The 13371-nt window shown below is 36.5% G+C and overlaps 1 long non-coding RNA gene across 1 annotated transcript in view; it reads right to left on the minus strand.

Moving 5' to 3' along the window:
* LOC122804081 overlaps positions 1-8901 on the minus strand; it is a 274644-nt gene extending 265743 nt beyond the window's left edge. Inside the window, exon 1 of the long non-coding RNA XR_006365170.1 lies at positions 8598-8901. This is a non-coding gene — a long non-coding RNA (uncharacterized LOC122804081). The remainder of the gene's footprint in view (positions 1-8597) is intronic.
* Positions 8902-13371: the final 4470 nt, after the last annotated feature.

Genomic DNA, 13371 nt, shown 5'->3' on the forward strand with positions numbered 1-13371 from the left:
AGTGTCTGATGCCCCTGAGAAATAAATTGCCTAAATTACATTAAAAATAAGCTAGTAATATTGCAATAGGAAATGGATGGCAAACTGATAACAGGCTCATAGTTAGTATCTTAACTTTCAGTACGGCAGCATTCACCCCTTATGGGAGTAAAACCAACAACCTTCTGCATCAAAAGCAAATACACAACCTGTTGTGCTATTAGCAATGCAAGCTGACTTAGCATAATCAGCACTAAACTTCTCTTCCCCTGCAGATCTCAGCTCCTTGTAAAATCTACTCAATACTCAACTGCATCTCAACTTCGCAGCACAAGAAATCTGGAAAAAGCCAAATTTATTGGGGTTGGTCAAAAAGGCAAAAACCAGGGACACATTAAACATTGCTTGTATAATCTTGGAAAGCTGCTAGAATAAAATGCTGTGTTACCACCATACATTTTACTGCCAAGGTCCCTGTGCAAAAGAGTCAGAACAACATACCACTATGCCAGATCACCTGCTTTGTGAGAGAAAAATGCTGTGTTACCACCATACATTTTACTGCCAAGGTCCCTGTGCAAAACAGTCAGAGCAACATACCACTATGCCAAATCAGCTGCTTTGTGAAAGAGAGGAAGACTGAAACTTAAATGGCTATCATTTAATGAATTCAGTTCTCACCATAGCTATCAACCTCTTAGCACAAAACACCTGGACAAACCCAGTAAAGAGGGAATACAGCCCTCAAACATATTCAATGAATTCAGTTCTTGCCATAGCTGTCAACCTTAGCACAAAAAACCTGGACAAAGCCAATAACAGGGTAATACATTCCCAAAAAATAAGGACAAATTTCAAATAGTCATCTTATAAACTTAGAAAATTGCTATAATAAAATGTTGTGTTACTATATATTTATTGCTAGAATAAAAAGTTGTTTTACTATGTATTTTCTGAAGAATATGAAGCCTGAAATTCAAATGCCTGTCAATTTTACTTCTGACGGAACAAAAACAATTTTCAGCAGAGGCGCACGGAGAAATACTGTAGACACATGTCTTTGTAAAATGGCAGAACATCAGAGCAAATCCACACAAACACAGGGATAAGATGCAGACTCCACACAGAAGGCACCCCAGACAAGAATCAAACCGGAAAACCTATAGCTGTGAGGCAACAATACTGCCACTGCACCATCAAATATGTAAGGAATTAAACATTCAGAAACCTGAAGTCTGAAATTCAAATGCCTGTCAATTTTATTTAACATTTGTTAATCAGGACAGTCTGACTTGGAACAAAAAAACAATTTTCAGCAGAGGCCCAGGAAGAAATAATGCAGACATGTCTTTGTAACATGGGAGGACACAAAAGCAAACCCACACAAACACAGGGAGAAGATACAGACCCCACAAAGATGGCACCCCAACCAAGAATCAAACCTGAGAACCTGCAGCTGTGAGGCAACAATGCTACCACTGCACCATCAAATATCAAGCATTGCAGCATTTACAAACCACAGATATTATGAGGAACAGATCAGATCAAATATGAGGCAAAAATCTGCAATTTTTTTACAAATGGTGGTGGGTAGGGAATTCACCTCTTTAACACCTGCATACAAGGTACATGTAGGAAAAACCACCATACATCCAAATCCCTGTCCAAGTAAAGTACGAAAACCCGTGCACGCACATCCATACCAGAACCTGCCCGTCACAAGATCTTCCCCCAACGAGACTGCAGCAAACTCCAATCCACACCAGACCCTGCCCGACGAGACTGCAGCAAATTCCAGACTGCTGATGTTGCAGTCCGACCCCAACGCATTTTCCCAGCGAGTTCCAGGACAGTCTATGCAGTTTAAAACTGCATAGACTTCTGGGAGCTCCATTCTTCATGTTTCCCAGTCAGGACTGCTGCTGAGACAATCTGCGCATGCTCCAGACTGTCTCAGCAGCAGTCCGGACTAGTGCGCATGCGTGAAAGTCCGCAATTTTTTAAATTTTTTTTTTCTTTTTATTTCTTTATTTTACAGTTGAGGGGGCTGCAGTCCGGCAGTCCAATAGCACAGGCCGCCCCTAATATCTATGCATAGGAGAACACAAAACTAATCAATACAAAAAGAGCAGCACCAAAGATATTTGAAGAGAAATACAGGCAAAGGAATCCAGACATGAAAAACTTTACAATACAAAAAAATAAGAAGACAAAAAGGAAAAGTAGAAAAGAACATTAGTAATGCAGAATTTAAAGAAATAGAAACTGAGGTTATGGAGTACCTGCAAAGTGAAGGATTCAGAGTAGAAAATCTAATTCAGAAAGCACCACAACAGGATAGAGTAATGGACATCTAAATTAAGGGGAAACCAGTGGAATGGGAAATAATTGGTCAGGTGCCATGTGAAGATATTTTGTTTCCTTCCACAGGAAACCAATATAAACATTCACCTGAAGCTGGATAGCAAGGGAACGAACAGGAAAGTGTAGAAACTCTGACGCAGCCAATGTTGAAGAGTGATAGGCCAGTGAGTTCCCCTATGGCAGTACAACAGATGGCACAGAATGAAATTAAAGAGGATGTGCCACAGGGAAATGCTGTAGAACTTTCCATAGGATGCCTGCAGGAAACGGAAAAAGAAAAAAGTGCCCTCAGTTTAGAAGAAAATAAGCTAAGAGCAGAGTTACTTGATTTAATAGAGATAAACATATTAAATTACAAAAAAATGAAAATAATAAATAAAAAAATGAAAGGTATTGTGAATATATATATATATATATATATATATATATATATATATATATATATATATATATATGGATCTACTTGGATTCACGGAAAACTCATTTCACTGAATTTCACTTCACAGTCAAGAAATTGCTAAAAGCTCAAATCATTGAAAATTCATTTCACTGAATCACATTTCACTGAATGTAAGTACTGTTGGGCAAATAAAACATATATGCCCTTTCCCCACTGTAGTGTGATCCTGGAGTTAGTATATATAGTTAGGGGGTGTGGGGGGCACAGCCCCCCACATTGGGGTGTGAGAGGAGCATAGCCCCCCACCTACTTAGATTTTATTTTTATGAATCTCATTTCACTGAAAGCTAACAATAAAACCAAAAGTAGTTGGGTGGCTACAACCCCTTCACCCCCTATAGTGAGGTTAGGAAATTAACTTTTTTCCAATGTAGTGTGATCTTGGAGTTGGTATATTTAATTTACAGTAAGGTGTGGGGCATATCCCCCGCACATGGGGGGTGCAGTGAGACTTTCCCCCCTGCAGAAATGCAGTAGAAATTGTATTTGTTAATTAGGTGGTGGTGTAGGTGGAGGGGATCTTATTTACTTGTGCAATGTAGTTTTCAATGTTATGATGCACACTTTCAATGTTCTGAGTTTTCAATTTTTGGGATTTTCAGTGTTTTGAATTTTCGATGTTATGGTCTCAGTGTTATGAAATTAAATGTTATGAAATTTCAATTTTCTGAAGTAGACCCATATATATATATATATATATATATATATATATGTATGGGTCTACTTCACATCACCTAAATCTCATTTGACTGAGACCAAATCACCTAATTTTCAAAATACTGAAAACTCATTTCACTGAATCTCATTTCACTGAATTGTAAGCCATACACATGATGTGGGTTTCCCTTCACCTGTGACTTGTTTATGATAAAAAGAATTTCTGTAACTTACAGTGCTAACTGTAAGAATACCGATAGTCATGTAGAAAGTAGTGTTGTAGTGTTTCTAAATGTGGGTATGTCTCTTTACATTTTATGGGAAATATCTAAACTAATATGGTGGATATGTTGTGCTCTCCCTGCAGTAGGTAGTGTAAGGCAAGTAAAAGGTATATGACCTTTTCCTCACTGTAGTACGATCCTGGAGTTAGTATATATAGTTAGGGGGGCACAGCCCCCCATCTAGTTTGGTTTTATATTGTCTGGTTTCTGTTAAGAGGGTAAGTAGTTTTTTAATTCTGGAAAGAGGTAGTCATTAATGTTCTAAGTGTATATGTCTATGGTTTAAAATTTCATCTTTTGAAATTTAAAATTGTAAGCTTTCTGTGAAATGAGATTCAATCAAATGAGTTTTCACTATTTTAAAAATTAGGTGATTTGGTCTCAGTCAAATGAAAGTCTGTCAAATGAGATTTAGGTGATCTGAAGTAGACCCATATATATATATATATATATATATATATATATATATATATATATATATATATATATATATACCTGATAACACTGACATGCCAAAACACCGACAACGAAATAACCAACATGACAAAACAAAAAGTTCAAAAACATGAAACTGCACATGCCCGACAAACCACAATCCTGACAATCAACAAAACAAATAACTTTCTCGAAAAACACACACACAACACAAGCACACCAAAAACTTTACAAACCTACACTAAACCTTACATACACCACTATATATGCACTAACCTTAACCCAAACCCTAACCCTAAGGTCTATCACTATTGCACACTTACCTTACCCGCACCCTAACCCTAACTCACTTAATCCACCCCTAACCCTTAAGTCTGTCACTATCGCACACTTACCTTACCCACATCCTAACCCTAACTCACTTAATCCACCCCTAACCCTTAAGTCCATCTCTATCACACACTTACCTTACCCGCACCCTAACCCTAACTCACTTAACCCACCCCTAAACCTAAAATCCATCACTATCGCACACTTACCTCACCTGCACCCTACCCTAACATCAGTCACAATCACACACTTACGTTACCCACACCCTGACCCTAACGTCCATCCCTATCGCACACTTATCTTAACATGTCGGTGTTCTCAGCGCCGGGATTCTCAGCTGTCGGTCTTCTCTGTTGTCGATCTTCCGGTGTTGGTTATCTCTCTGTCGGTCATTTGCAGTTTCGTTTAATACAGGTAGACCTATATATAGATATATATGTGAGTGTGTGTGTGTGTGTGTGTGTGTGTGTGTGTGTGTGTGTGTGTGTGTGTGTGTGCGCGTGTGTGTGTGTAGATAGATAGATAGATAGATAGATAGATAGATAGATAGATCGATAGATTGATAGATAGATAGGTAGATAGATTAATATTTGCACTTAACAACTACTGGAATAATTCTCAGAATTAGTACCCCTGAACCTCATCAGTTAAAAAGGTCATGACACATGATGTAATCCATTGTTTAATTACAGTGATATTTATATACAGACATGCAACAGAAATGGGTTGAGAGTGTAAGAAACCTCAGCTCAAAGTCAAATTGTAGGTGAATCAGGGACAATGTAAACATTTTTTCACAGATGTAGTGGTGGATGAATGGAACAGATGACCTCAGGATGTTGCATGGTCAAAAACAAAGACTAAGTCAAGAATGAATGGCACATGGGAAGATGCATTCTATGGGGTTGATGATTTAGAAAAATGTAGTTTGTTGATTAGTTTAGATCTGCAGTGTATCTAGTAGATATGGAACAACACAGACTCTGCGGTATAAGATGTTGTAATTCTATTTGTGTGTTTCTGACTCCCAGAAATATTCATGTGAGCTGTAAATTGTATCCACAGACTTAAAATATGTAGCACGTAAAAACAAGGAGGGACTAAAATTATTTATTCCACTAAAGAAAGGACCCTGAATGAGATGGAGAGTGCAGTGCTAATATCTGAAAACAGGATTGTAGTTAATTCATATTATAACAAGTGAACCAAGCTGCCTCTGAATATAAGGAAGTGTAATAGGGCAAAAAAGGGTATCATTGGATTCTATGGATTGCATGGAATGTAGTAGACAGGACAGAGAGCTATAGACTTCTAGGAATAACTGCACACATAATATTGAATTGACATGTCCAAGTATAATTTGTAAATGATATTCCGTATCATTTAATGTGGAAAGTACTTGAAGCAAGGTTAGAGTTACAGTACTTCTTTTCGCATTCTTGGTCTAATTCAGCAAAAACTATGTTTCATTCCTCTCAGCCTTCTATCAAAAGAAGTGTGGAGTTTGAAATAATGCTTAGTTAAGAGAGACACACAGATGTGAGGTAAAGACTTCAACTTGACCTCCATTTTATGTATAGATATTGCATGTTTCACCAAATGTCTCTAAACTCAAGCAGCAGTCATTTTTCTCTCTTAGCCACTGCTGCTAATTAAAGATATTATAAATTAAAACTGTGAAGTATGATTCTTAATGAACTGTGATTCTTCCCATCACTCTACTATGTTTATATGATTTTTTCTACTTTATTTGCTGGGAAGTTTATGGTATTTTACTAAACATGTTTACAATACTTCTTAGACATACATTTTATACGCAATTAATATGTGTTATATAATTTAATGTGCTGCTTTGCATATTACGTAAATAAAGCCTGATAAAGTTTCATCAGTTAATAAAACAAATGACTCAATTAACAAGATGAAAAACAGCACTGTGGCTGCAGGCCCTCTTGGTGGCAAGAAGAGGATGAAAAAGAATTATCCCAGCAGGGTGTTAATACAGGGAGAGCCACGGTACTCAGCGGGTACCAGCTTTGATTGACAGCCACCCAGCAAAGTTGACAGATTTGTCAAGTTGCTGACTGCTGACTCAAGTTCCCTGCAATACCCAAGAAATAAACTGCTGTAGTGGAATGATGGGATATACAATCACTTGTCTCCAGTACCCTAATTGAATCAGATTGAACAGTGTTATATGGAATGTAGCATATACATATAGACATTAAACAAATTTAACTTTCAGCTAAATCTGAGTGTTGTGATAGTCTTAATGTCATAAAAGAAAAAAACATTGTCTTAAATCAAGTGCAGAAGCATTTTTATCTTGTAGATAACACTATTTTACAAATCTACTTTTCTTTTGTACTCATATTTACAGTATGCGCCTTGTTTATATTTTTACCAAGAAGATATCTTTTAAGCCATGCTCATTTACATGGAGGTCCTGGAAAAGATAAAACCATTATATATCAGAAATGCAATAGATGTACATGAAAAAATGCAGGTTTCCAAATTATGAGAATTAGTTAGGGAACATTGCAGTTATGGATTCACGGAGCAGCAAAACAAAATGTATACACTTTACAGGAAAATAAATACATAAAAAATAAAACAATCTGCAGAAGTTATTTACAAATATAAAATCAACATTCAGTCTGAATTGCATTAGTAGCAAACTATATGAACAAAAAGCATTTTAAACAGTGTACCAGCACAAAGAATCTGCATAAAATACACAAATACCTAAAGATAAAAATTGTTCTGAAATGACCTTTCTTGTGAATGTTACTCAACCTCACCCATACAGCTCTTTCATTAAGTTAGAGTGGGGTACTTTTGTCTAACCTGTTGTCTTCCATTCATAATGAAGGTTTGAAATGAAAACAATATTCATAGTGGGGCCTTTTATTATGTTTTGTTGTCATTTTGTGTTTAATATATAATGCTGGAAGAAAAACTGAATAAAACAGCAATGGTTAGTACAGTCAACATAAAAGATCATTGGGTTTTGAGTATGTGGTAACTTAATTTAGTTTTGTTTTACTCAGTTTCGACTAAAAGAAAACTTGTCCTGATTGAAAAATGAATGAAAGACTAGGTCTGTTATATTCATTAGTTTATATGCATATTTATTTTTCTTTGTAAATACACTGTTGTCATCAGTTCAGATTTTACAACATACCTCCTGTGAATGGAGTCCATGCAAATATAACACTGCATGGGTGACTAAGTTACTTGATGCACAGAAAATAAAAAATGTACCCTCACCTACCTGACTTTACCACAGCCAGCCAAAAACACATCTGACCCTGTAGCTCAACTTTGAAAATGTCACATTGCTCAGAGATCCGACAATTTAATAAGTAATTCATTAAAAGTAAAATATACACAAAGAAAGAGTGCATGATTTATGAAAGACGTGGCTTTTCAGAGTTTTCATTTCAATACATTTGTTAATTAGCAAGAGACGCATGTCAGAAAAAGATTCATCAGTGCTGGAAGAGAAAGATGCAGCAAATCCATATGCTTAATACCATAAATATGTTACTGAAATTATTGTAAGTGAGGAAAAGGGCACTCTGTTATTGTAACTCTGCAAATCTGAGATGTTAAACAAAATATGAATGAAGTGAAAATTATTTTGTTCATTAAAGAATCTTGATCTGGTGTTAGCTACTAACGCTATTAAACAAACTGTCATAAAATAAATGTTAATATTGCCTGACATCAAATATCTGTTAACAGTCTGTCATTCAATTAAACACTTTAGGCCACTAGGGATATTCTGTTTGGATAAAATCAGATAAGGAGATGTAGAGACTGCTACAAATGGCTCCAGATGTACTTTGTTTGCCAGTGTGGCACTTAGCTGATACCGATATGGTTAACTTGGCATGAGACACACAAAGGAAATCTGATCCCAGTGTCTCCCACTGGAAAATAACCACAAACAAAAGCCAAATGATTATTATTTTTTAAATGGATTTCTGTTCATCTAGATGATGCATGCTGATTCAAATACATGCACACATTCGGAACTCAGAAAATGTACGCAGACCAAAAGAAGAAACCATAAACTAACTAACCCATTCTGCTGTAGAAGCAAATTGCAAAGGAAACTATGACTGCAGACCTGTCATTCTTCATGAAAGCCATTATACTAGGCATTCTACACAGACAAATCCCCTACTTGACATCTTAATTTGCTCCTGTATTGTTAAGAACGATGATATGGCTTGCAGAAAAAAGATCATTTGCCGTCTTTTTTTTTCCTGGCCACTGCTTGCTGCAGTCTGGGAGACTCGGAATGTTGCCTGCTGCCCCAGGATACTTCCCGTGTGTGTCAATTCCATAAAAAAGAAGGCCCTTCATGCAAGCTATGTGCTTAATCCCCAGTTAGTTGATGAAGAGCCTTTTCAGTATGTGAGCACCCCCTGCTGGATGCTGGGGTTCCAGCAATCAAGAAAGTACCAAAGATGGGGGGAAAAGGGTATTTAAATACATGTTTTATAAAAGTGGAAGAGAGTCTGATGGACAAAAGAATGCTTAACACACACACACACTATTTGTTAAGATAAACTAGGTAAAGCACACTCACTGGCCTCTCCTTGATACACCTGCAGGATACAAACAGAAGAATAATTATTTTGCTTCATTACTCTATATAAACTTACAGAAATGCAGAGCTGCTACAGCTCTGATACAGCAGTGTCATTGCAGCCTTTCTGTTGATAAAGCCTGTTGTTTAAGTACTACTACAAACAAATTAAAATTTTAAACTTTAAAAGTCATTTAACCATGAAACAGAAGTTGAAGTGCCCACAATTGTCACAAAACAATTCAAGCAAATTGAAAGTAGAGTTATCACATGGCTGGAGGTTTTTATTTTTTTTTGTTTTTGTCTTTTAGGAACTGAGGCCTGAACTGGCATGCTATAGGACTAATGTAACAGGTCATCTTTAATGTTATAATGTTGTCTCTGGACATGCTGATATAAGGGTTGTGACCAAGAAGCCAAGTGAACTTAATAAATACGTGAAAGGCAAATGCAGTTATTGCAAGCTGTGAAAAGCCTAAGGTAAGTCAATTAATAAATGAATACATGCACACACACACACACATATATATATATATATATATATATATATATATATATATATATATATATATATATATATATATATATATATATACTTGCATGCATAAATAATGATAGCATTCAGATTCTCTGGCCACATATAGATATAGTTGCTTCTAGAATGTCGTATCTCCTGCTTGTCCAGTTATACTTTTAGAGCTCCTGGCTTCTTTAATTACCTCTCGTTCTAAAAACAAAAATGACACAAAAAAATATTTTTAATTGTTTAATGCACCTGCTACTCATTTTATACATGTAACATATGACATCCACTTGATTAAAAAACAATTATGAATGAATTAGACTCTACACATTAAGTCTACCTCACATAAATATCCTTCTCAGAAGGCTGGCCTTTTGTTTATTAGGGGCACAGAGTATAAAAACACACTTTTGTCTGTCTTTGGTGTGAATTCAGTTAAAGCTAGCCTAGCCTATTTTAGTGTATTATTTGTATTTGCATGAAATTTTACTATTCACATCTTATACTAAGTCGGAGTTCAGAATGCATCTAAGTGGTTCATATTTCCAAAGAAATTAACATAGAGGCTCATTAAGAATGTACATGTTCATCCAAGTACTCTTTTTCTTATCTTCAATTATTTTATATACACAATGCTTAAAATAAGCAATGAGGTGACTGGATGTGTACAAGTAGCCAGTATGTACACCCTCACCCATACATAGCCTAGACACTGCATGCCCCATGTTTATGGGAAAGGGCATATTAGCCAAATGAAACAAGATAAATCATCCTTCTCCAGCTCTGAATAATGCCATGAGCTCTTCTGATGATACAAGTCATTATGCGTACTGAGCCGGCAGATCACTTCTTTTCCGAAGGATGGTACACCAGATCATTCCAACAACCCACTGTCTTTATGCATCAGTTTGATGTCAGTGTTCCAGATATGACCTCAGTTATTACATTGGCTAGAACCCACAATGGTCTGATGGAAAACATATGTGCTACCAGCAATGTCATCATATCAGTATAACTTAAAATGACCAGGTATAGTAGATACAACAAAATATAAAGGCGCCACTAAAAATAATAAGATAATATGCGAAACAGCTTGGACTGAAGCATGATTTGCATAGTTTTTAATTCTGTTTAGGCTGTCTCAATGTGTGTTGGTCCATACTAGCTTTCATCTGTACATTTACAGGTTTCTGGCTGAAGTTCGTGGCTTTCTATTCACTATAATGAGTACAGTAATTAGAATTTAACATTTATAGAACTTGTATGAATAAAAAAAACATTTGAGTGTATATAAACATATAACAGATATTTATTACCACATGTAGGATTCAGTTATTAGGATGTCTGCCTTAACAAAAAATAAAAATATTCCACACGATAAAACAAAGTGGTACTATCTGGTGGATAATTAAAAACGTCATTTCAAAATACAACTGCATGTTAATTTTTACACACAGAACTTATTTAATGATTTGTCCCTATCCACTTATATGTACATGTGTAAAATAAATGATAAGAATTGCTGTTTCTGTACCTGCCTTAAAACCAGGAAGTGAAAGGGGAGGTCGTCCTCACTAATTTGTCTGCCTGAAAGACTACTAAACAGCTTTCCATTCTTGAGTGTCCAAGTGCTGTCCCTTGAGCCTAAAATAGTGGTATTTTTAACTTTACGATGTTACCTGGCCCCTATCCATGTTCCATTGGCAACCTAAGATACAGTGTCATCCAAGAACCACTGGGACATCCCATGTGACCTTAAAATATGTTTACTGTCTCAGATATAGCTCAGAAATTGGACCATCACCAACACATTTTATGACACCAGATTGCCAGTGAACATAATTCTGTCAAACATCCCCAGAATTCAATTAAAACTCTGCTTTTTTGATTGGTACTCTTATTAAATGGTTCTCAAATTGGCAGTTTTGAATGTATTTAGTAGACTGTGGTAAAGAGAGCCAATTTCTACACAAACATTACAAGATAAACTTATTCACTTATTATACATTTATGTCCCACAGCTTCCTTCCCAATATACTTAATTGTCTACAAATGACAGTAATAGCAGAAATTCATTTCATGAACTAATGAAAAATTCTGAAGAGCAGAATTCTCCTAACTTTGGAATACCCTTTTCAGAACTGCCGCATAAGGGATGAACTTTGATCCATGTGCCAGTAGGGTATATGACAAAGGTACATTGATAAAAAGGCCAATGTGACTTGAGGTCCGTTTTAACCAATAAAATCAGGTTCTAATCTCAGACATTATGTCAGTAAAAGTATCCTGAAAACATCAAAGTAAATGAAATCATCATTTACCAAATATTTCAAAATTAAAAAGCAAGGGTGTTCAGGTGATATGCAACAAATGGGGCAGTATTTGTAGGAAGCAGGCCAAGTGGAACCAAGTGACACAATTTAATGCTTAGAAGTCATGTGCAGGGTGTGTGTGTGTGTGTGTGTGTGTGTGTGTGTGTGTGTGTGTGTGTGTGTGTGTGTGTGTGTGTGTGTGTGTGTGTGTGTGTGTGTGTGTGTGTGCATGTAAGCACATAGACATGCATACAAGTACATGTGTGTGCATGGATATAAATACATGTATGCATGTAGACATGTGTGTTTGTGTGTGTGTGTTTGTGTGGGTATGTGTGGGTATGTTTACATATGCATGCATACAGATTCATGTGTCTGCATGCCTGTATATGCATGTGTATGTGTACATGCTCCCTTGATTGTGCATGCATATGCATGTGTGTGTGTGTGTGTGTGTGTGTGTGTGTGTGTGTGTGTGTGTGTGTGTGTGTGTGTTCAAGACAGTGTGTATCTGTATGTATCAGCATGTATTTCAGTAACTGTATATCTGTGAGTTCATATGTCTCTCCATGGCTGGATATCTTTGTCAGGAGCACTGAGCACTGTAAGATGCATTGATACATGGAGAGAAATACATGCATTTGCATGTTACAAAGATACTGTGGAATATAGTGCTACAGTTTCCAATATCTCTGTCATATCAGACAGAGGAACATGAGAAGAATGTAGGAAGCAAACATCTCACACCTTTCTGTATGACACCAGTGACTGTAGCCTTCTTTTACTATCATTGGCAACCTTGTGCTTTATCAAACTGCATACTGGACAACTTCAAGGGGCCTCATGAAGTCACACTTTCACTGATGAAGGTGTTGCTCATTATCATATGCAAAACAGCAGGAGCAACACTCAGGGTTCATGGGTCACAATAGTCCAGGACATCATACAGTGGGAAAATACAGTTTGTGCTCTTATGCAAAAGATATGGAAAAAAAAACAGAGGTAGGAAAAAGTGGACAGTATCTTCAGTTTGGAAATAAAGTGACAGAAAACAGCATTTAACTGAATTAATAATATCACTAGACTCATTTCTGCTTCTGTTGCACATAGTTTCTGTGGTGATCTAAAATGCTCCTCCAGCTCCCTGATTCTGTAGTACTCCAAACAACTGTTTGCAGTTTTAGACAGCAACTTGATCATTCATTAGAGGAATTCTATTACTGATCAAAATCATCTTATCAAGTGTGGAATTAGAAATTGCATTTTCCACAGGGTAAAGATCCCTAACTCCACCCACATAGTGCAATTTTCTCAATTACCCTCCTCCAATTATACAATTAACACCTGGGTCAGGTTACCTCAGGGTAAGGGAAGGTCCCTGCAGTGACCAGTCTATATTTTTGACCATTTTGTGTTCTTTACTCATT

The sequence above is a fragment of the Protopterus annectens genome, chromosome 6.part0, assembly GCF_019279795.1.
Source record: "Protopterus annectens isolate FY-2018-M chromosome 6.part0, PAN1.0, whole genome shotgun sequence".
Classification (NCBI taxonomy): Eukaryota; Metazoa; Chordata; order Ceratodontiformes; family Protopteridae; genus Protopterus; species Protopterus annectens.